This window comes from Manis javanica, chromosome 16 (genome assembly GCF_040802235.1).
Source record: "Manis javanica isolate MJ-LG chromosome 16, MJ_LKY, whole genome shotgun sequence".
NCBI lineage: Eukaryota > Metazoa > Chordata > Mammalia > Pholidota > Manidae > Manis > Manis javanica.
The window spans coordinates 43163978-43188177 of record NC_133171.1 but is presented as its reverse complement, the minus strand read 5'-3'; the positions used below and the strand labels follow the sequence as shown (position 1 = coordinate 43188177).

Here is a 24200-nt window from a genome sequence, read left to right as displayed (position 1 = left end):
CGGGATCAGCCCGGGCCGGGCTGGGGAGTGGGGGGGCACCAGCGAGCACCGCCCGGCCCCCGCCCCCCGCTCCCCGCAGGGCCGCAGGCGCGCAGCCAGCAGGTGGGGCACCGCCGCCGGGCCGAGAGGAGGTCCTGGGTGAGGAAGAGGGGAAGGAAGAAGAAGGGGGAGAGGAGCAAAGGGGAGCTGGCAGGAGAAGACGGCTTGTAAGTCTTAGGTTACATTAATGAAGCGTTAGCTCCTCCAAGTCACCCCGCTGGTAGTGTCACTCCCCTGGAAAGCCCCCTCCTGCCTCAGCAATGTCCGCGGTGGGGAGGAGCTGTGCGGAGCCGGGTAGGGCGCGCGAGGAGGGTGGCCAGGGCGGCCCGCTACTCAGGGGGCTGAGCCGACCGGGTCCGGGGCTGCCAGTTCCAAGGACCGCCCTGTCTTTTGACCTTCTGAGCTTGAATTTTTCGTCCCTTTTCTCTTTTTCTTTTACTTTCTCCTCTTTTCTTTCCTTTTCCCGTTCCTTTCCTTTCCTTCCTTTTTCTTACTTTGCTTTTGTTTTCTGTTCTTTTCTATTCTTTTTTCATTTCTGTACAGTTTGCTTCATAGTGAAGTAAGATACACATGGAAAAAAATATAAGAAAGTGTGCAGCTCGATGAATTTTCACAGTTTGAACCCACCCATGAAACCTGCACCAGATGAAGAAGTCAAATGGTAACGACACTCCCAAAGCTTCTCCTGGTCTCTCCTTTCTGCCTCTCCTTCTGCTCCACACCTTTCCCCACAAGGGTTCCTATTATCTTGATTTGTAATGGCACAGATTCCTGTTACCCAGAAGCTTACAGTAAACTGAGTATATAGTCCTTGATATCTGGCTTCTTTTGCTCACTATTTTTACATTTGGGAGGTTCATCCATTCTTCTGTGTGCAGTTGTAAATCATTCAGCTTCGTTCCACATTGATTTATTCATTCTTCCGTTGCATCTCCAGTTGGTAGCTACTCTGAATATTGCTGCTATGAACATTCTATCAAACATCCTTTGGTGATACAAAGACACTTTTCTGTTGTATATATACTTACTATGAGTTGCTAGGTTATAGAGTATGAGAATGTTCTTCTCAAATAAACACTACCAAGTGGTTTTCCAAAGTGGCTGTACCAACTGACATTCCACCCTTCATTTCTTTTAAAAATAGCTACCCCCATTGTGTTCTTTCCTCACTTACAACTTATGTATTTGTTTCACAGCTTTGTAAGAAAAACTTAATCACTTAATAAAAATAAGGAATACTTATGCACCAAAGATGCTAACTATGCTTTAGATCTTAACTTGTTTAATCTTTACATATAGTGTTATTATCCAAATTTTGTAAGTAGGGAAACCGAGGTTTGGAGTATTTGAGTAACTTGCCCTTAGTCATTGAGCTAGGAAATGGTGGAGTCGGGATTTGAACCGAGGAAGACTGAAACTGTGCTCTCAGGGGCTCTACTGACTGCCTCTCTCAAACTTAGTGCACACTGGGTAAGTCACTTTGGGAACAAACACACTACCCTAGTCTTAATGGATATTAAAATCTATTTCAGGGTAACAGTCACATGAAAGGAAAACTAAGGCTGCCCCATGAACTGGGTAGATGAAGGGGCTACGTACATCGGCCAGTAGAGAGATTATTCACCATGACTGTAATGGGTACAGGGAAAGGCCCATAGAGCTAAGGGCGCTTCTGTTGAACCTTCCTACAAGGTCTGGCACCTGATAGGCAGAGAAGAGGGCAAAGCATCCTGACCACCCTTCATGGCAGGCTGTTTCCTCATTAACTCCAAGTGCAAATGTCCCCTTCTCACTAAAGTAACAGTCACCAAGCCCAACTTGCAACCCTCATGCTACATGACAGCTTAAGCAAGGTGAGGTTCAATTATTCTCCTCCTCCTTGGTTTCCAGCTTACATCACCAAAACATTTAGAGAAACAGTCACCTTCACAGCTGTACATTCCAAGCCAATGACTGCATACTCTGGGGAAGACAAGATTGGAGAGGGAGGCTGGTACCTGCACTGCATGCTGCACAGATTCATCACTTCCCTGCTCTGAAGTATGGACAGTAGTTATGATAGTAATGTAGCAGAGGTAAATACAATTACATGTACAAAATGCCTTTGAGAGTTTTTTTTAATAAAAGATGCTTTTTATGCATAAATAATGTATGGTCTGACCTCTAGTTTCCTTCATTTCAAACTAGCAGAGTTGGCTTTCATTTCATCTTCTCCTAATATCCACTGCTTATTGGAAAAATGTAAGTTCCACTTTAATTTCTAGATAATACCTCCCATTTGGACATCCCTACAGATAACTGATACTTTTGATATTATAAATCTTCATGTTAAAAAGGACTTTGGTCACAAAATATTTCTGGGCTTCTAGTTTCTAATTGTATATTCTGTTTTACTTGATGATAAATACTTTATTTTGTACTTTTTAATATCACACCATAATTGGTTAGAGTTAATTCTAGCTTTTTCTAGAGAAAAACACTTCCCTGAACATAGACTGTACTTCTAATAGTCACAGTTTCACAAACTTGGTGCAATTTTTGGATAAATATTTACCAGGAAAACACTTCAAAAACATACTTAATGTTTACTTGGTAGCATATATACTTAAACTGGAACAATACTGAGTAGATTTGCATGGCCCAGTGAAAGGATGACATGCAAATCTGTAATATATATGCTTTTATTTGATTGTTGAAATAAAAACATATTAACATGCTGTAAGGGGATTTCAATATATTTATATTCAGGTTCAATGATATAAAGGGTGAAGGTAAGGGTATTTATACAGCTATAAGGTTTCTATACTTCACATGAAGTAGTAAACTATGAACTCTAAACATACTGAGAAAATATAGGTATGTATATTAAAACCACTTCTATAGCAGCAACTATAAAAAATATATGCAAAGAGAGTTATACAAAGAGATACAGTAAAAAGCCAACAGGTAAAATGTAATGTCAAGAAATATTCAAATAATCTAAAAGACTTGATGGGGGTGGGTCAAAGAGAGCAAACAGAAGACTAATAATAAAATGGCACACCTAAGTTGAGCCATATGAATACTTATACTAAACATAAATGAACTAAACACATCAATTAAAAGCTGTAGATTATTGAATTCGATTTTAAAAAGACTCAACTATATGCTGCTATAGAATCTCACTTCAAATATAATGAAATAGCTAAATTAAAAGTAAAAAGGTGGGAAAAGGAATGCCATGCAAATACTAACCAAAAGAAAGTTAGTGGCTATATTAATATCAGACAAAATAAAATTTAGAATAAGGAAATTATCAGGGTCAAAGAGAGATATTACATAATGATGGAAGAGTCAATTCATCAAGATGATAGAGCAACTCCCTAAGTGTTGTTTATTTGCTGCTACTAGTTGTTGTTATTTGTTGTTTTTAGTCATTAGCTGTTATTTGTTGTATTGGTTCTTATAACTAGTAACAGAGCTTCAAAATACATGAAGCAAAAGCTGATAGAACTGAAAGGAGAAAGAGACAAATACACAATTACAGTTGAGGACTATATCACTCCTCTTAGTAATTGATAGCACAAGTAGAAAAAAATCAGCAAGAATATAGAAGACCAAATGATACTATCAACCACTCGACCTAATGAGCATTTATAGAATATCCCACGCAAGTAACAACAGAATATACACTATTTTCAAGTACATGTGGAACATTGAACAAAACAGACCATATTCTGGGTTACAAAACAAACATTATATTTAAAAGAATGAAATCATGCAAATTATGTTCCCTGACCATAATAGAATCGATTAGATCAAGAAAAATGATTTCTAGAAAACTTCTAAATATTTGGAAATTAAGCAATACACTTTAAGAAGTTCACTGGTCAAAAAGGAAGTCTCAAGGATAGTAAGAAAATATTTTAGGCTGAATACAAATGACAGTACAATATATCAAAATTTGTAGGATGCAGCTAAAGTAGTGCCTAGAAAGAAGATTATACTTGAAATGCTCTTTTTAGAAAAGAATTAAGGTCTCAGATCAATAATCTAAACTTCTACCTTAAGAAGCTAGAAAAAGAATAGCCAGGTAAACACAAAGCAAGAAGAAGGAATAAAATAAGAACTTTAAGAAAAGAAATTAATGAAATGGAAAAAAGAAAACAATGGAGAAAATCAATGAAACCAGAAACTGGTTCTTGTGAAAGTTCAATAAAACTGATAAACTTCAAGCTCGTTTTGCCATGACAAAAGGAAAGAAGATGCGTATTACCAATATCAGGTATGAAATTCGGGATATCACTACAAGCTCCCACACATAAAAAGATAACAAAGAATAGTATAGGCAATTCTCATAAACAAGAAACTTACATGAAAAGGACCAAATCTTGAAAGACTAACAAACGAACAACAAACTAATGAAATTCACCCAAGAAGTAAATAACCTGAATAGTCATAGATTACTAAAGATACTGATTTCATAGTTGAAAATTGATCAATTAGAATAAAGAAACTATCAGGGTCAAAGAGAGGTATTACATAATGATGGAAGAGTTACCTCATCAAGATGATATAACAACTCTAAGTGTTGTTTATTTGCTGTTATTATATTGCTCCCCCACCAAAAGCAAAGCAAAACAAAAAACATCCAAGTCCAGATGTTTTCATTAACTAATTCAACCAAACAGTTAAGAAAAAAATAATACCAGTTCTTTATAATCTCCTCCACAAGTGAGAAGAGGAAATAAAGGACTTGTATCCAGAATTTGTAAAGAAATTTCACGACTTCAAAATAAGAAACTAAATAACCCAATTTAAAAAAGTAGGCAAAAAATCTGAAGGGACACGTCACCAGAGAAGATATATCAATTGAAAATAAGTACATGAAAAGATGATCAACTTCATCATTCAGTAGAGAAATGCAAATTAAATGAAGGATACTGTAATATACCTATTAGAATGGCTAAAATATACATACATAGCCACCCAATGTGATAGCCAGAATTCAGAGTAAATGGAATTCCCATACATTGTTGGTATGAAGGCAAAACTGTATAGTCATTCTGGAAAATAATTTGGTAATTTTCTATAAAGTCAGATATTCATTTACCTTATGACCCATTTACCACTTCCTGGGTATTATCCTAGAGAAATGAAAATAGATTCTCACAAAAGTCTGTACATGGATATTTATAGCAACATAATTCATAATTGATGTAAACTGGCAACCAATGTTCCTCAATGGATAAATGAATAAACAAGCTGTGATGTATCCTTTTATTTACTTAGCAATAAAAAGGAATGAACAGGTGAAAACACAGAGGAATCTCAAATGCAGTGTACTAAGTGAAAGAAAACAGTCTCAGAAGAATACATACTGTATGATTCCATATATATGACATTCTGGAAAGGCAAAATTATAGAGATGGACAGCGGCAAATCAGTAGCTGCCAGGTGTTGGGCTAGGAAAGGGTTCAACTACAAAGGTACAGCACAAGGAAATTTTTTCATATGTTGGAACTATTCTGTATCCTGCTTGTGGTGGTGGTTATAAATGTTTCCGTATATGTTAAAACACATAAAACTGTATACCAAAGAAGTAAACTTTCTAAAGGTAAATTTCCTAGATGATTAAGATGCTTAAAAACTTCAAACAAAAAAGTGAAGCCACTAGGTTCTATTTCCACATCCCCTTTCCACACATTCTTTGCTTCAAATTCTTACCATTGATTTCAGAAATATGAAACCGATCTCTATTCCCTGAGACTTCGTCTCCTAATTATAGCCAATCAATAAAACAGAATAATCCTTCATTGAAATAATCCTTCATTGAAATCCTGCATATGAAATAAAAAATAAAACAAACAAAACAAGCATATTTAGTCTAAGAGAGAGTGTGTTTATGTACAAAAGGACATTTATTATGAAATAATGATGATTCTAATGTGGAGATTTTCCAAAAATGTTCACTTTACCCAGTACCAGAGTATAAGCATGTCATTAGTTACAATTGCCAACTTTTATGTACCTAATGGCATTTAGTTGAACCCACTCACTGTGCCCAGGGTAGCGGCTATTTCTATGGGAATTAGGTCGGAATTAGGTCGTTCCACCCTTACATTCTCTACGGCAGATGTCTTGGATAATTCCAAGCGCTTGAGGTTCAAGCTGAGGGAACTGGCAGATTTTGATGACAGCTGCAGAAGCACCAGTTCTGTTGGGTCTCTGCGAGGATGAAGTGGTTGTAGCCAAGGAAAGGTGAGTCCTGGAGGGATCACACCTCCATGGGGTCACAGGTTGGGTTGTGAGGAGGACTGGGGTGGATTGCTAGTTCTATCGATTCCTTTATAAACTAACATGCCCTTGGCACACACATTCCCAGTGATCTTTGTCCCCACCGCAGTCTGCCAACTTGTGCCTAGCAAAGGAAGAGGCTTGGGACTGGACTGGACTGGAGCCAAGAATCCTTGTCAACAATCACCACTCATCCCACCGATTCACTCATTCCTCCAACTAGTGTTTTGGGGTTGCGTAGAGTGTGCCAGGCATTGCTCTAGCTCTTCCTAGAGCCCTCTGAGAACATGCAGTGTGCATATAAGCTCCTGATGATCAGTCTCTCTGCTCCTGCATATTCCTTCATGGGTTGAGTCATGTATTTCCTACAAGAGTAAAAAGCTCCTTGAAAACAGGAACATGGTTTGTGTCTCTTTTGCATTACCCACGGAGGGTAACAGCCCCTTGCTATAAACTTGTAAACAAACTTGATATTCCCAGTATAGCACATATGCTCAATAAATAATTGATGGAATCAGTGAATAACCACACCTTTTTTATTCACTGCCTACTCCTCCAGTAGGGATTCCGTCCTTACATTACTCAAGGGCTGACATCAATGAAGTGGACATTACAGTGTGGGTTTTTTATAAAAGTTCTAATTTTGAACTAAAATATGGAAAAGAGCTTTGTAAGAATAGTAATAGTTAACATTACTAAAAACCCACCATGTGCTGGAGCTCTGAATCAATTATTAGCTTGCTTCATCTCCATAATAAGCAGATGCTTTTAGTCCCATTTCACACATGAGGAAGCAAAGACTAAAAGAGGTTCAATAACTTGTCCAAGGTCACATGGATAATTATGAACAACACAGCTGGTATTCGGACCTAGGTCTCTCCACTGCTAAGCCCATCTTATTAACAACCATGTTTTACTGTGCATATGAAGTAGGATGCAGTTGGAGGAGGTCAGGGTGCTGACAGAGATCTAGAAATTGCTTAATGAATTAGTGGAATCAGGGAATGACTGGTCTTGGATAAAGAATGGCTCGATTTGGGGATTTTAGAACCCTTCTTGACTCTTCTTATCCTAAGAGACACACAGAAATAAGCTTTAAAAAATGGGCTAGGAGGTGACACACAAAAAAATTAAAAAATACCCGGCTAGAAAAAGGAAAACCATGGGAGACAAAAGACAGGAGAAAAATGATCTGAAGTCATATTCCGTAGTATCACCAAGCATTTTTGGCAGGATTTATGGCTCTGGTGATTGTCCTCAATGGTAAAGCTCATATTTTAGTCACAGCAAGATCACATAAAAATACAGTTATTGCACAGATACATTCAAAAAAAATCTTGGACAGGGCCCAAGATAAAGGCATGTGGCACAATTCCAAAGTAAAAGCTTTGATCCATATTATTTTTATCCACATACCTGATTTTTTTTTTGGCCAATAGTCACATCTTGCCAAATGACCATAGATAGCCTTTAATAACCCAAAAAAGAGCATGGTGTTATAGAAGACCAGGATTGGAGGAGAAGCAAGATGAGGGACATTAGGGATGGGAATCAGCATCTGCACATGTTAGAACAGAATGCAGAATGTTTTGAGGGAAGTCGGCAAACGTCAATCCCAAACAGACTAAAGTTCTGGAAGAAAAAGTGAAGGGTCATTATAATGACTGACAACAAGAATCCACTCACCCTTTTATTAAAGGGCCCTCCAATTTTCCTTGGAAATCTACACCTGCACCATTCAAGCACATTAGGTTCAAGTAGAACTTCAGCGGCAGGCAGGTGACTCATGTTGGCTGTGGAAGCACTGAATCCCTCGGAACACAGTGATTGGTTCCAAATAGACACATGATCCACTTGGGTCAATGAGAACAGTTCTGGGACTTCTGTCAGAAATGTGTTTAAGAGGCCATTTTTCCTTCTGCTGGATTTATGGAGAAACTGGGAAAGGATCCTGGAGCTTCTTGCAGTATCTTGCCGCCCCTAAGACAAAGTGATGAAGAGTAAAGGCACTGGAGGGAACAAGGGCTGAGAGATGGAGGGAGGGAACACAGGTCCGACGTGCTGTTTCGGTGACTGTATCACTTGGTGCCTGAGACTTGTTGGTACCCCTAGAATTTCCTGCCCAGATAGTCAGTAAAATCCCTTTGGGTTCAAACCGCCTCATATTGGGTTTTCTGATGTTTGCAGCTGGAGATTGATATCCACAATAGTCAGAACATTCATTGAGTAAAGAGGGCTATGGGCAAGAATCATGGTCCATACACTAGAAAAAATATCTCAGGGCCATTGTTAGGTGGACAGAGGTCAACAACAAAGGGATGCACTTTAAAAAGGAGGCCACATCCTAAGATGAATAAAAATTGTTATTTTTAAAGTTCCAGGCCCTCATAAAAACACAATATAGTCTTTTCAGGCCTGTGAACTAAAATACAAAATGAAAGTAAAAATATGTTCAGAAACTGACAAAGTTGCAGAGGAAGGCCCTTTGTATAGATTTAAGGTGATCATAGATAGATACAGAATAATAGGATAGAACCACAAAACAATGTCTCCATGAATTGATATTTTTCCCGAGAGAATGTCTTACAGTGTAGTGAAAATAGCACTGAACTTGGATCCAGTAGTTTCAAATTCAAGACTTGACCCCTGACACTTTCTAGCCTTCTAACCTCATCATCCAACTCCTTAAAACCTCGATGTCTTAATCTGTAAATGGGGATAACAGCACCTTCCCTGAAGTGCATGTAAAGTTTAAGTAATACTATTTATGAAGATACATAATGCATCCAACAAATTTACTGACCTCCAAATAAAGACCAAAAGGGCTATTTTTCCCTGAATGTATATAAGGCAACACTGCATTTCACTTAATCCCTCAGTGAGACCCTCTGTACAAGGTATCTGCTCTCATTATTCCATTTTACAGATGAGGAAACTGATATATACAGATTAGTCCATAAGCATAACTAGCCAGAAAGCTGTAGAGCTAGGGTTTGAATCCAGCTCTGCTTAACTCCTAGTTATCTGCCTTCAGTGACCTAAATAAATTAGCACTAGTTAGTATTATTTTATTATTAATGAGTTACATAAATGAATAGAAAATGTAAATAAGTAGAGATAGTAAAGGCCCAGCCTGGAAGTCATGTTGAAGATCAACTACTGGAGCATTCAAATAAGAAATCCTCCCAGGTGGAAAATGGACTACAACCCCTGCCTTTACCTTGACCGTGCTAGACTCTTTATCTGACTGTCTTCTTGTCATAGTATCAGCTCTCTAGGCTACATAAGGAATTATTTCCTGAATGGAATATTGAGGAAATTACAATTTCCTTCTTGGAAATGGCAAGAGTTGATCTATCCAAATTGCCATTACTTTAAAAATAATCTATTCTAAAAGTGGGGGTAGCAATAAAAGTCTGTTACATCCCTATAATCCTAGGAACATATCTGTATTTGAGATTTTTTATTCCATTTATTTTCTTGTATTTGTGTCTCTTTCCATTTTAGGATCTCAGAGAAACAATAAAATATTTCTCTGTGTTGTCACCTGGTCATAGCTAAGCAGATACACAAGAAATTTATTTCTGCACCACTGTGATAAGTAGTTCTCTTTCATCTCTATTCAGGGAGGGAGCTTTAATTCTATTTTTGTCATATATTTTTCCCAACTGTGCAATCTTTTATGATTCTCCAGGAAAATTAATCCTACTTCCACAAAACTTGGTGGACAGGAAATCAGTGAGTACTGCCTTGAATTGCTTCAATCTCCCTCTTTCAAGGAGAAGATGGAAAGCACTTCAAATGTCTCATTTTGGTTAAATTTAGCAAACATACCTTGGTTGGCTGTTCTGTGCCAGGCATTGTGCTCAATGCTAAGAATAAATTAACAAATAGGATCTAGCCCCTGCCTGCAAGGAGCTCCCAATGCTTAAAACACATGTGGGGTATGCCCACTCCTCACCCAATTTCTAGCTGACAGAATGTGGTTTTAGGAAAATGGAATTAAAATAAATCTGGTGTATTGTTTGAGTGACTGGATATCTTGGTGCCTGAAACTTGATATCTCTAGAATTTCCTGATGGTCAATAAAACCCCTTTTTGGTTCAGACCTTCTCGAGTTGTTTGAGAAAAGATCCTCATTGTCTATTTTCATAACGGGAAGATGCAATAGCAGTTGGACCTATACCAGCTGCCTCATAAATTCCACTGAGGTGGCAATGGCCAAAGTTAATTTATCATTGTCACACTCATTATATCTATTGATCACCTATCAGATACCAAATATTCTTGGAGACACTGAGTATATCTTGAGGAATAAAATGCTTGTGGATCGCCCTTGCCTGGAGGGTCGTGCAATTCACTGTGGGAGATAGGACTAAAATGTAAACAAAATAACTAGATGAATCATGACAAAATGTGATCAATATTATCTGGGAAACTGCTTACAGTGCTGAAGAATCACAGTGGAGAGTGAGAGAATCTCCTTTGTAGGGTGTCTATGGGAAGACCTTTCTGAATAGGTAACATTTAAGCCCAGACCTGAAAGACACAAAGGAACCAGTCATTTGCAGGCTGGAGGGAAGTGAGAGGGCAACAACATGTGTGAAGGCCCTAAGGTGGGGATAAAGTGTTTTATGCTTGAGGAACTGAAGGTCTAGCTTAAATTCCCCCATGGTTTCCCTGTAGCATCTACATTGTGGGGGTCACAAGTTTATCTTTTCCTACGTAATTACATTGTGCAAACTTGTAATTGCAATACCTAGTTGGAGAAAGTATGCCCGGAGGCTTTCATTCAATGGATAAATAAAGAAATAATGGTGACACCACTGAATGTAAGTTTCATCTGTAGCAAGTCACTGTCTGTATTGCTCTGTAACAAATCATCATTTCTTCAGTTAAATACACTTTGAAAAGATATGCAATGCACCCCTATACAAAAGATCATAGTAGTCTAAAACTCTTTTGCAGTATGTATTTTTCACCTCAAGATCCCTCACATTTTGTTTTGCTCATTGGTTGCATCTATGCCAGGCTAGGTCACATGCACTGCCAAAAAACCCACTCCCAAAGCCTGACATCTTATGATATAAGACTTAGTGATTTTATGATAAACAACTGCATTGAAATTCATCTGCTGATGTTGAAATTCATACATTTTTTAACTTGCTTTTTGGTATCTGCTCAACACACCCATTGTTACTTTTTCTGATCTCAAAAAATTAAGTCCCAGGGTGAACAAGCTGAATATAGAGTCAGTCATTTATCTCCTGTTAACACAGCACTGGGCAATTACATCAGTAGACACCAGACTTGAGTTGTTTTGAGAGTTGTTGGGAGGTTTAATGAAGCCTCCCAAAGTTAAGGCCCAAAGGGTCAAACCGCTGGCCTAAGTCCTGGCACCAGCTCCCTGAGAGAAGCCATCAAATTGAAGGGTGGAGGGATGCAAAACAGCCACGCCAAAGTGGTCTGGCTGAATTCACCAGTTAAGGTCAACTCCTCTGCTCCTTCCCTCTGGCCTACGGATGCTGGGCACCCAGCCCTGTGGATGTGGACCAGATAGCACCCCTTGCCCGGGTCCTGGGAAGCCACAGGAGTCACAGCTGCTCACCACTGGGTAACCATTTACCCTGCAGTAAATAAAGGATAAGGGGGTCTTGACTGAACAATAAACAGTGCTGGCACTGCTCATGCACCTGTCATGAGTGAAGACAAATTATTGGAACCATACAAATGAAGAAGCTTGCTCACACCCTCTATAGCCTGGCTATACCTCCCATTTATTGCTATTTGAAGATCTGTTCACATTTTTCTCTCTTCCGGGATGCTGTGGGGGCCTATAAGTCATACACCATCCATTTCTCTCTCTTGCTCTCTCCCTATTTTTAAAAATAGACTATGTTTTAGAGAAGTTTCAGGTTCACAGAAAAATGGAGCAACAAGTACAAAAGTTCCCATATACCCCCTGCCCCCACTCACGCATAGCCCCCCACCCCGCTGCTGATGTCCCGCACCAGAGTGGTGTGCTCATTATAATCAGTGAAGCTATATGACCATCATTATCACCCAAAGCCCACAGGTTACAGGAGGCTGCACTGGGGCTGTACGTTATCTGGGTTTGAAGAAATGGATAATGACATATATCAATCACTATAGTATCATAGAGAGAGAACAGCCTCACTGTCCCCCAAAATCCCCAGTGCTCTGCTTATTCATTCCTGCTCCCCTTGAAGCCTTTGGAAATCACTAATCTTCTTTATTGTCTCCATAGTTTTGCCTTTTCCAGAATGTCATATAGTTGGAATCATACAGTCTGTAGCCTTCTCAGATTGGCTTCTTTCACTGAGTAGTTTGTATTTAAGACTCCTCTGTGCCTTTTCATGGTGTGTCCATTCTCTTTTTCTCCTTAATGCCTCACACAGAGTAGACACTCAATGGGTCTTTGTTGAATAAATAGGTTGAATAAATGAGCAAATGAATGCATATAGTGTATGCACAGTTCATTTGACAACTGTTTACATGGAGGCCTATTGAGTGTAGACCCTCTGCTAGGGGTCTTCAAACAATAACATTTGCATGAGACCTCCAAAAATATTTATTATTTTATCCTAACAGCCATCATTAAAAATAAGATGACAGATATTTTTCTTATTATTCCCCCTTGTAACAAGATCAGGAAACTCAGATTTGGAAAGAGAGAATGACTAGTCCAAACTCCCTGTGCTGGGGAGTGTCAGTGCCAGCAATGGCCACTGAAATTCTCCAATGTATTGATGCCTTTATCCTGTGCATCATCTCCCCTAGAGCCAGGCTCTGGGTCATTCAAACTGACAAACATTAAACAAGGAACTAGCATAGTGAGAGGTGAGAGCTGAGAGAGACCCCTCTCCCAGTCTAGTTATTCAGGGCAGGCCATTGTCTCACAAGGTAGTGTGTCCTTGGCTTTGACCTTGCAACCTACATCAGTGAACCCCAGACTGCCTTTTGCCGCAAGCAGACAGCTACTGGGCGCAGCGTGCATCTCTCGGAAGGAAACTCTAACAGCTAGCTGGTGGCTGAGTAGCTCACTGTCACATAACAGTGGAAACTACCCTGCCGGCTTCTCCTGCTCCTGCTGGGGATCAAAAGGGCTTCAAGGATCTAGGCCAGATTTCCTGCCAGATCTCAGTTGTGATGGGCCCTCAAAGGGACAATGAACTTCCCTGGGAGCTATGCCTGTTGTGAGTGATGGGCAAGGCTTGTGAAGGTTTGGCCTGAAAAACCAATACTATCTGTAATTAATTAATTCATCCCCAGATGTTCACTTTTAGCTTTTAGCTTTTCCTTGACAGCCTTATACTAATATTTAACTATTTGCTATGTATATCCCTTGGGTGCCTCAGTCTCCTCAAAATCAACATTTCCAAAATACCACTCTAATAATCTTCTTGCCCAAATCCTCTCCTTATTGTATACATCTTTCCCCAGTGAATCACACCATCTCCAGTCACCCAAACTGGAAACCAAGCCCTTGTTTGTGTTGAACTCCTCCATCATCCCAAATTCAGTTAGTCACCAAGTCTCTACTCTCAAATCTCTCTACTTCTCATTCCCTTTTCTTCAACTGCGTTGCATCAATAGCTGTGTGCTCATAGAACATCCTAACTGCACTCTCTCTTGGCCACCCAGCTCGCCCCTCAAATCAGTCTTCCTCCTAGCAGCCAAAGTGAGTCACCTGTAGTGCACGTTAGAACAGACAAGCCCTTGCTCAAAACCTTTCAGCAGCTCAGCATGGACCATGCTCCCCTGCATGCTGTGATCCGTTGTGACCTGTCTGCTTATCTAGACTCATTGGCCTCAGATTCTAAAGATTCTGGGAATCCTAGTAAGATTTGACTTCCTACCTCCTGCTGTTTCATACCTCCAGGTCTTTGCTCTTTGAAACACTTTTCCCACATTTCCTCACCTGGCTAACTCTTCCTCATCTGTAAAAACCATGCCTCTGTAGCACCCTGCGTGAACCTCTACTCTTGTCCTATTTCATTGAGATTATTTTTTTATGTATTTGTTGCCCTCTGGAGCTAAGATCAAGTGCAGAAGATATCTGCTCATCACTCCATTAATCACTTCTTGCATTATAATAATCACTTTACACATCAGCAGCCCCAACAAATCTTCAAGCTTCTAGAAAGCAGGAATGTTTTTTTTTATCTATGTTTCCCTGCACCTAGCACAGAGCCTGCCATATGGTATACATCCAGATCTATCTGTCCACATTCATTCATTCATTCAAGAAATACTTACTAAGATCCTAGTTTATTCCCATCAGTGTGCTTTGTAGAATATAAACTGTTATTCTAGTTTTTAAGGTCTAACATACTAAAATAACATAAGCAGTGTTTTTTAATAAGTTGCTGGCTCTGATATTTTGATTAAATGGAAAACAGCTCCCTCACCACTTACCCTCTCCATGGCATTTGCTCCCTTCAGAATATTACTATCTGCTATTTAAGAGCAGATGCCATAATGGAAATTTTAAAAAAATGCAATTTGTAAAAACACAAAGGTGAGCCTTGACTCTAGGTAACAGATAGTTACCTAGAAAGTTAGTTCAGAGGAACCCATGGACTAGTAAATATATGAAAAAGCTTAGCACTTAACTGAGAAACTGAAATTGCACCAATGTGAAATTTTCTCACTTATTTAATCGGTAAATTTTCTAAAGACCCACAAAAAAAGAAGTGTGGGCAAATATTCAATACTGGTATACAATTGGCACAACCTCTTTGGTGGGCCTGTTTCCTATCAAATCTGAAGACTTCTTTGGACCATATTGAGGTAGAACAGGGACATGGGACAAGCATCATGATTAACTTTTCCTGCCTGTGATGAAAAATGACAAGATATAAATAATATAGCAAGAACAGGAGGGTCTCCATCTTAAGGCTAAAATTCCACTTTAGCAACCTGGAAGTTAGGAGGTAAGAGTCCTAGCATATTTTATGGGAATTAGCCAACAGCCAACCCTATCTTAAGGCAGGGTGAGCAGTCCTAAATGATATGTCCCCACTGCTTACAGTCCTAAATGATATGTCCCTACTGCTTGAGGGTAACCATTATCTTAGAGAAAGAACAGAGTCAAGAAATTCCTTGTGTTACGTTTATCTTAAAGAATATCTAGAGGACTGACTGTGAATGATGACATAATTTCTCTCTCCAGAGACAGACATCATGAGACCACATGTCAAGCCTGTGCCCCCTTGGCCCCTTGACCCATTCTTGAAATCCTTAAAAGACACGAATCTTAAGCCTTTAAGCATGCCTCCTCTCTGAGGTTGCCCACAGTCCCCTTTCTTTGAGGTGTACTTTGCCTTAAATAAAGCCTTCTTGTTGCTCAGCTTATTGCGTTTTGTCTCTGCTCTAAGAGATTAATAAGAGACTCTGTTTCCCAGTGATAAGTGTCTTTGTTACTTCACTATTTCATTCAGTTTTCTAGAGTTAAGCTCAAGTCTTCACTTTCTCTGTTCTACTTCAGACAAATAGGGAGGGGTTACTGAGATCTCTGAACTGGGCTTGCAAGTTCCCATCACCTGGGTGACCCAGATGAGATTGCAGTTTACCATCATGCTCTTTAGTAGCCTGCCCAAAAATGTCCTTTCTTTGCTTTGGGAAGTTCTCAGAACATCTCACTCATCCAGTGCTCTGCAGCTCCCCCACATACTGGGTTGGTGTGGGCTTAGTCCCCATGCCATGCAGATTCAAATGGACACTGGACTCCAGGTGCCCCTGGCTTTAGGAGTTGGCAAGGGATCTGCCCTATGCTGAGCAGGAGTTCAATGAACTTCCCTTTCCTCCCGCTGCTCTTCCTTGCTCTCTACTGACTGCATGGCTGCTGTCATTCACTGCTGCTCTCACCTTAATGAATTCCTTCGTTTCCTACACTCATCTGACTTGTTCATGAATTCTTTCTCAATCAGCATCAAGAAGCCTCCCCCATCCAAGCTGAGGTTTCACCTGGCCTGCAGAGAGAAGCCTCCCCAGGTGCAGCTGCCCAACAATACGAAAACTCAGCAGGTACACTGACAGGAAACTCTTAAGTGAGCAAATAAGAAAAAACTAGATGTAAACTAAATGTCCATCAGTAGGACATGGTTATATTTTGCTAAATCCACATAAGGAAGGATATTACAAAAAGGACATATATGGAGTGATAAGGAAAGATGCTCATGGTAAATTAGTAAATGAAAAATAAAATTGTGAAAGAGTGCATGCATTTATTTTTGTAAAATATATATAATTTCATATTATATATATTGTCTGGATGGCGACACATTAAACCATAAATAACAGTTATTTTTGAATAGTGGAATTGGGAGGGAGAGATTTTTCAATTTTTACTTTGTATATTGTCTGAAAACTTTTTTTTTTTTTTTACAAGAAGCAAGTGTTACTTTTCTAACTAAGGTGTGCAGAAAGGCACAGGCGGGTTAACTGGACGGTGCCCAGCCCTCTCAGAGCTCCCTTGTGCTGTGTGGGTTGTCCCTTCGTTCTGAAGTCAACCATGTTTGTCTTTGGGAAGCCAATTCCCTCTCCAACAGGCTTGTCCCTGGATTAAGAATCCTCATCCTTTATCAGCACTCTGATACTAGCAGATCTTACTTTCTTCTGGTTATTCAATAAACACAGATTGAGACTCTCCTACTGCTGTATCCTCACATCTGCCCGCAGCAGACAGGGAGTTCCTGACTTCCCAGGCTGCAGCCGCACATGATTTTAAAAGGGCGTCACAGGAGAAGGCAATTAATGACACAAAGGAAGAATTCCAAAAAGGGTGTGGGGCCAGTTGACTTCCCTAGGACAGTCTGTACCAGAATCACGCAGGCGCAGGCAGCTTCTTAAAAATGGATTTCACTCAGCCCTTCTTCCCACAAACAATGAATGTGAGGGTGGAGCCTGGAAATCTACGTTTGGATCAATGTCACACTGTGGGGCCATAGTCACTGTCACAGAGGGAGAAAGCAAAGGAGGATTTGGGGGCTAAATACTTTCCTGTGGTTCTTCACAGCCTTCCTACCTGTATTCTGCATTCACAGGAAGACCTACCTTGTTGTCCTTGACAGTAATATCAGCTCAAGAAGCTTCTCCATGTTGATTCTGAGAACTACCCAAAGGCCTCAGATAGAGAAGCAAGAACAAATAACAAAGGGTAGGAGGCTGGCATCCCTTTGTAAAATTAAATTTCTTTGCATAGATAAATTGTAGACTTATCCATATTCTGGGAGTCTGCCCTACGGCATCCTTCCTGTACTGATTGTCATTGTAACTAGAAGAACCGATCAACACCAATATATGTCGCTATTTAATAGGAATGAAGTTTAAAAATAAGCACTTGATCCTTAAGTGACATATGAAGAGCCAGTTTTTAAGTCTAAGTGGAGTAAAGGGACCTAAAACGCTATGTTAATAGTAGAGGTTATTAATTTTTAAAGGCAACAATGGCATCTTAGGGGAAGAAGACCTAGAGGGTAGCATCCCAGACTCCCACTCACCACTTGCTAATTTAACAGAAACAAAAAACACAAACAGAGGTACTGTCTGAGATGATGTTAGAGTAGCTTCTCCCTGTTCCCAGAGAATCTGGATCTTAAAATACCGGAAGCTCAAATGTGCCATAAGGGAGATCCTTCCTCTCTTCTCTGGGATCAGTGGTTCTCAACCTTGGGTGCATTTGTGGACTATCAGAACGCTTATTCCCATCTCCCACCATCAAAGAATCTGGGGTATGGCCTGGGCACTGGGATTATTTTTAAAGCTCCCTGACTGATTCTAATGTGCAGCCAAAATCAAGAGTGCTGCCCACTGGAGAATCTTTTTAACCCCCTGGAGAGAAGCAGGTAGCCCTAAACTGGCAAGAATCCCAACACAGGTGTTTCAGGTTGAGCCACATAGCACATTAAGAATACGACCGTGGTCACAGCTCATGCTTTCACCACATCCCTGCAACCCACCTGTTTTCTGCCTTAGCCTCATTGGATGGGTCCATGTGAGCTTGACACAGGCTGATACCATCCCATCCTAAGTACAGGACTCTCGACGTTCCCTCTCAGACCTTGATGAAAATGGAGCCCCCAGATGATGGACAACAGAGCAGGCATGCAGGGCGCAGCTCAAACTCAGTTGTTCAGGGTTACAGGGAAGAGGGAATACTGAGATTCGGAGCACTGGGATTAAAAGAGCTGTAGGTCTTGGGGAAATCATTAACTTCTCCAAATCATAGTTTCCTCATTGGAGAACAGGGCTACAAATGCCTAATGTGACCTATTGTTCTTCAACATTAAATGACATAAGGAATGTGAAAGTCCTTGATTCAAAAGAGGTGCTCAGCACCTTAATATTTTTTGTCTTGCTTCCCAAATAACCCTGTAAGATAATGAAGGTAGTGATATTGCCATCATTTTGTAGGGAAAAAAAGCAGATCTAGAAAGTTTAAGTGACAGGTCTCAAGTTTCAAAGAATATCAAAGGCAAAACCAGGCCAGGAACCCAGGGCTTTGGTCTCTTAATAGACACTTCCTTTTCCCTATTTTGTATTGTGCAGTGACAGTTTCCCCAGAAGACAGCAGAAATGTTCAAGTTACTGCCTAATATTAAAAGAAGAAGAAAAGCTAAAGGCACAGTAAACATTTTCCTTTAAGCGAAAGGCACTGTGACTGAGTGACGAATACAGCCATTTGTTTTAGAACATACCGTTCCAACGAACGTGTGTTCAGCATCTAAAGGGCAACCCTCTGATGCTTCGGTTCCTTTAAAACGACCAGCCACCTCGACTCCCCTATCAATGCCTTCCTCTTCCCTATACCTTGGGTTTATTTGCCTTTGGATGTTGACTTTTTCAGAACTGTGTTTGAAAAACCAGTACAGATAGACATCAAGCCTGTGCACAGTAGGCATCTACCCTGGCTCTCACTTTGGACGTTTGGACTGAAGTCACTGGTCATTGTGCACAATTAGTCAAGTCCCTCTAACGGCCACTTGTCTGAGTGGAGCACCAGCCCATTCAGTGGCTGTACCACAGCCAGTAATAACTCCTTCTCACCTGGTGGCCTCTCCTATGTCCTCCCTGTGTAAAAGTGCCCCAGTCCTCCTTGCCAGGAAGCTTTCTTTGACCCCTTAGGCATACAGTGATTTATTCCTTTTGAAACTCAAGGTCATTCCTACTCTCCCATTTGGCACTTATTTACCATTTGACAACTTATCTATTTTTATCCTTGTTGTTTAATCCTAAACTATGTTCTAGTAGTAGTTTTCCTTTCATTCTGTACATCTTGTCTCCTCAACCAGACTGTCATGCCTTTGAGATTAGGGGTGATGTCTTACACTTGCTTTTGTAGCATGCACAGTGCTAGAATCACACTCAGGAAGGGCTTGTTGAATAATTGAATGGATATTGAATGAATTCAGTGGCATGGCACAATATCTAGTATTTTATTAGTGGATTTCCAAGGATTCAACATTTATAAACTTTATGTGTTCTGCAGTATAAAAGCTGTGAAAGCTTATTCTGAAAATAATATGGGAAGTCCCTGCCCTCCAAATTCTCTGTCCACTCCATTACTCCAAAATTAAAAATAAGATAGCAACTAGTCTCCACAGTATATTCTCTAAAAGCTGAAAATCTGATTTGAAGATACTTCCAGTAGAACAAGCAGAAAAAGTACCAAAAAACACTTGTTCCATACTTAGTTTAACAACTCTATTTAACCTCAACTTAACCTGAAAAACTTTTTATTGAGCTATGACAACATTATATTAGTATAAAGTATACAGCATAATGATCGGATATGTGTATATACTGTGAAGGTCTTCACATGTTTTGCAGGTACCACTTTTTATCTCTTTTGCTTCCCCATGAATATCCAAGGACCTTCTCCATAGGAAGGACAAAGCTGTCATTCTGAATGGTGACTGACACTTAAATATTTTCCCCTTTATTCAGAGGGGTACTAAAAAGTTCTTTTGCAAATGGATCTCCACACCTCCATTTGGCTGAAAAATAAAAAATACAACCTTTTGGTCATAGTTTATCCATTGAATGGCTGCCTTGAAAGAACAAATTGCTTCTTGTGTTATTGGGCAGAAATGTATGAACGTATTGGCAAATAGACTGTGCTCAGTATAAAATGAATGAAAGCACAAAGGAATGAATAAATAAATGAATGGGCCACCTTAAGAACTGCACCAATGTCAGAGGGCTTCCTTGGTTAGCTGAGCAGTTATTGCCCATCTTGGTTTTGTACTAGGGATGTGCTGGGTGGCTGAAAGTGCGGGGGGGGGCATATAACTGGAAAATCATAAGAAGGACTGATAGTTGATTATGGATTCACCAAAAGGCAGATTACTGAGTGGGTAGAAGTTATTGAAATTATATTGAGACTTTGCAGTTAGATGTCCCCGGTATTTAAGTCAGCGACAATGGACCTCAGGGTTAGATGTTGAGACATCTAACTTGAGTTTCAGACAGAGCCTAGGACTTACTGGGCTCATTGGACTAGCTTACTAATTCTAGTTTATTATTTGGAAGAGCTCGTTGACCTGGTCCCTCATGTACCTATTCTGTGATATCAGACATACTCATTCTGAAGTGAAAGGGACTTAGGGCTCACTGCTTCAATGCCTTCACTTTCCCCACTTTCACTTTCATTAATGAAAAAGATTGAAGCACAGATGCTCTGTCCATAGCTAGTGGATTGCCTGGCTCAATAATATTTGTTAAATAAGTGAATGGACATTGGACTCATCTACTTTTGTTATGACTGCAAAATTTAATCTCCAAACTTAAGACCCTGCCTTTCAGAGTGGTCACCGCCCCACCCCAGGCAGGTCCTCATGCCCTAAGACCCCATTACCCGGCTCTAATGACCTCAGTCAAACTTGGTTTACATTAATGAATATCCATATGCCAGGAGATGCTCTCTCCCAGACTGTCTCCTCTGGGGCCCTGTCTTTCTGAAACATTTTTGCTTTAAAGAAGATGTCATAGTTTTTACTAATTTGGCTGTTGTTTTTCAAGTGACAGAAAAATTGTTACAGCATCTGAACTATTCATCTCTAGATTTTGCAGTTACTGCAAAAGTTGATGAGTTGGGAAAAGATAAATTCACTAAAATTACTTGTATCTGGATACTTAGGTGATGAATAACTTTACAATGCTATAAAATTTATGTACACTGGTAATAAAAATATCACTAAATGTTTAGATAATAATTTAGTTTCAAAGAAGAAAATCCTTTTGAAAGGAAAAAAAATCTTACTGGAGAAAAAAGAATATTATGAATAAGTGGGACATTAAACCCTATTCATAGGTGGAAAGTAAAATAGTCTTAAGATAACAAAATTTCCTATTTAGATAACAATTAAATCTCTATAGTATATTTTATAAAATCTGAAACACTGATTTTAAGATTCTTCCGAAGAACTAAAAAAATGTTTTCTAAAGCTATTGATAAAGGTTTACCTTCTAGACTTCAAAACAAGTAACCATTACCAAAACTATATAATAATGAGTTAAAAGCAAGCAAAAACTTGTGGGGTAGAATAGATTTCAAAAGAATATTGAAACTATTATAATAATTTGCTGCATGAAAAAACAGAATATATAAATGTAAGAAATAGTCATTATTTAATAAAAGGGGACAATCAAATCATAGTACAGAGAATGTATAAGATTCATACTTCATATCATACACTACAATAAATTTTGGTCAAAGCAAAATAATGAATTTAAAAAGAAAACTAGACGAAATAGAATTTTTTTCCAATTAAAAAAGGAAGAAACATCTCTGATTCACTAAATATAACTAGACTAAATATAATAGATGTTAGAATATAGAAAAAAAGAGCTTAAAAGATAAAATTGAGTACAAAAATTACATGTTATAAATATTAAAGGGAAAGCTTTACCACTGAAAACAGAGATTGACATAATTATTTAAGGTCAATATTAAGCTTTCATTCAAAGTAAGGTCACAGGAAATAAATGGAGGGTTTATACACAAGAAAATATTGACAATATATCACCACATGGAAAAATGCTTCAATAGCAACTAAAGATACATAAACAAAAGGACTTTGAAACACTATGGTACATCAATTAAAGTAAATGCTGGCTTGGGAGTCAGACAGATACAGACACGGACCCTGGCCTTGCCATATTTTAGCTGTGTCTTTGATCAAGGGTCCTAACTTCTCAACGTCAGTTTTCTAATCAGTAACATAGGGCTTTTATGTATTTTGAAGAGTTCTTGTGAGGATAAATTGTTAATGTAAGTAAACGTTTGGTAGACTATTTGGCACATAATGTTCCCAGTAACGGTACATGTTAGTAGTGGAGGTGGAATTTAGTGATGGTGTTATTGGTGCTGGTTGTGGTGAGGAAGGAGAGCAGGAAGGTGGTGGTCCAGGTGGTGGTGAAGATGACGGTGATGGTAGTCTATGATGGCAGTGGTGGTGTTGGTGTTTTGGTGAAGGTAACAGTGTTGGTGGTGGTGATGATAGCTGATTGTGGTTATGGTGGTGGTGGTGGTAAAGATGATGGTAACAGGTGGTGAGAATTGATGGGTAAGAATTAGTGATGGTGATGGTAGCAGGTCATGGTGATGGTGGTGGCAGTCCCTGTGTTGTTGGACTTGATGATGGTGATGGTGGTGGTTTTGCTGATGAAGCTGGTTGTGATGATGGTGATGCTGGTGTGGTGGTGGTACCCACAGAGGTGATGGTGACAGTGGTGGATGCCGACGGTGGTGGTTGTGTTGGTAGTGACGGCAGCTAATGACAGTAATGGTGTTGTTTCAGGTTGTGTTGATGTGATGAAGGTGACCTTAATGTTGGGGATAGTGGTGATGGTGGTGGTGTGGTTAAAGAAAAGTTAAGATGATAAATACCATTCTGGGTAGATAAATCAGAAAAATGGAATGCCAAAAATTCAACATTGTTGACCTTGTCATTTAGTTTTTAGTCTTTCCAGAAAGCAATCCGGCAATATATAGCAAAAATAAATACTATATTTGACACAGAAATTAAACTCTCAGGAATATACATCAGAAAAAATACCCCACATTAGAAATGATCTGCAGATGGTAGTGCAGTACTATTTATAACTGCGAACAATCCAGAGGCTCAACAATGGGAAATGACTAAGCAAATAATGATACATCAGGATGATGAAATAACATTGTGTAGCTATTTAAAGTGAAACATGAGGAAGTAAGCATATGAGAAAATACTGTGTTAGAACAACACAAAACTATGTGTTTAGATAGTCAATGTGCATTCATGTGTCTTTGCCAAAGAATGAAAAAAATATAAATATACGTGCATAGAGTTTAATATATTTTTTTCTTTCCTATGTACTTATTTAATGGACCCTTAATTTTTGAAGGGTCATAACTGAACCTCAAGCTATACCTCACTTCAAATAACTGGCCCTAATTGACCAAAACCCCCCTTCTTTTCTCTAGAGTCCATTTACCACTGCTCTTTCTATCCTCTCCATTCCTCATTTTATCTCCACAGTGGTTAGGAAGAGGTTTCAAAAACAAAACTTTTTGTTTGTTTCAAAACAAAAAAGAGCCCACAAGTATTGGTAAGTTGTGAATTTTAGGGCATTTGCCTGGCTCCTGTGTGCCATTTCTCCAGTTGTAAAAGGGCAATTAACAATAGTAAAAACTCATTAAGTTGTTGCAAGGATTAAATGTGATGCTCCAGGTAAAACATGGCTGAATGCCTGACACAGAATGAGTTAATATTTATTATTGTTTAGACTGAGCATTACTATTGCTCTTACTATTGCATGTACTCTTCCAGAAAGTCCCAAAGATTAGAAACAAAAGCATTGAGTTACCAGTTTCTTCA

General features: G+C 39.3%; 1 long non-coding RNA gene and 1 other non-coding gene across 2 annotated transcripts; both read left to right on the top strand.

Moving 5' to 3' along the window:
• Window positions 1–67: 67 nt before the first annotated feature.
• Window positions 68–2179, top strand: LOC118972049 (uncharacterized). The gene is made up of 3 exons (XR_005060879.2): window positions 68–206; window positions 583–700; window positions 1930–2179. It is a non-coding gene; the product is annotated as an uncharacterized lncRNA (long non-coding RNA).
• A 441-nt stretch (window positions 2180–2620) lies between these two features.
• LOC118972118 (U6 spliceosomal RNA) lies at window positions 2621–2725 on the top strand. The gene has a single exon (XR_005060940.1). It is a non-coding gene; the product is annotated as a U6 spliceosomal RNA (small nuclear RNA).
• The last annotated feature ends 21475 nt before the right edge of the window (window positions 2726–24200 follow it).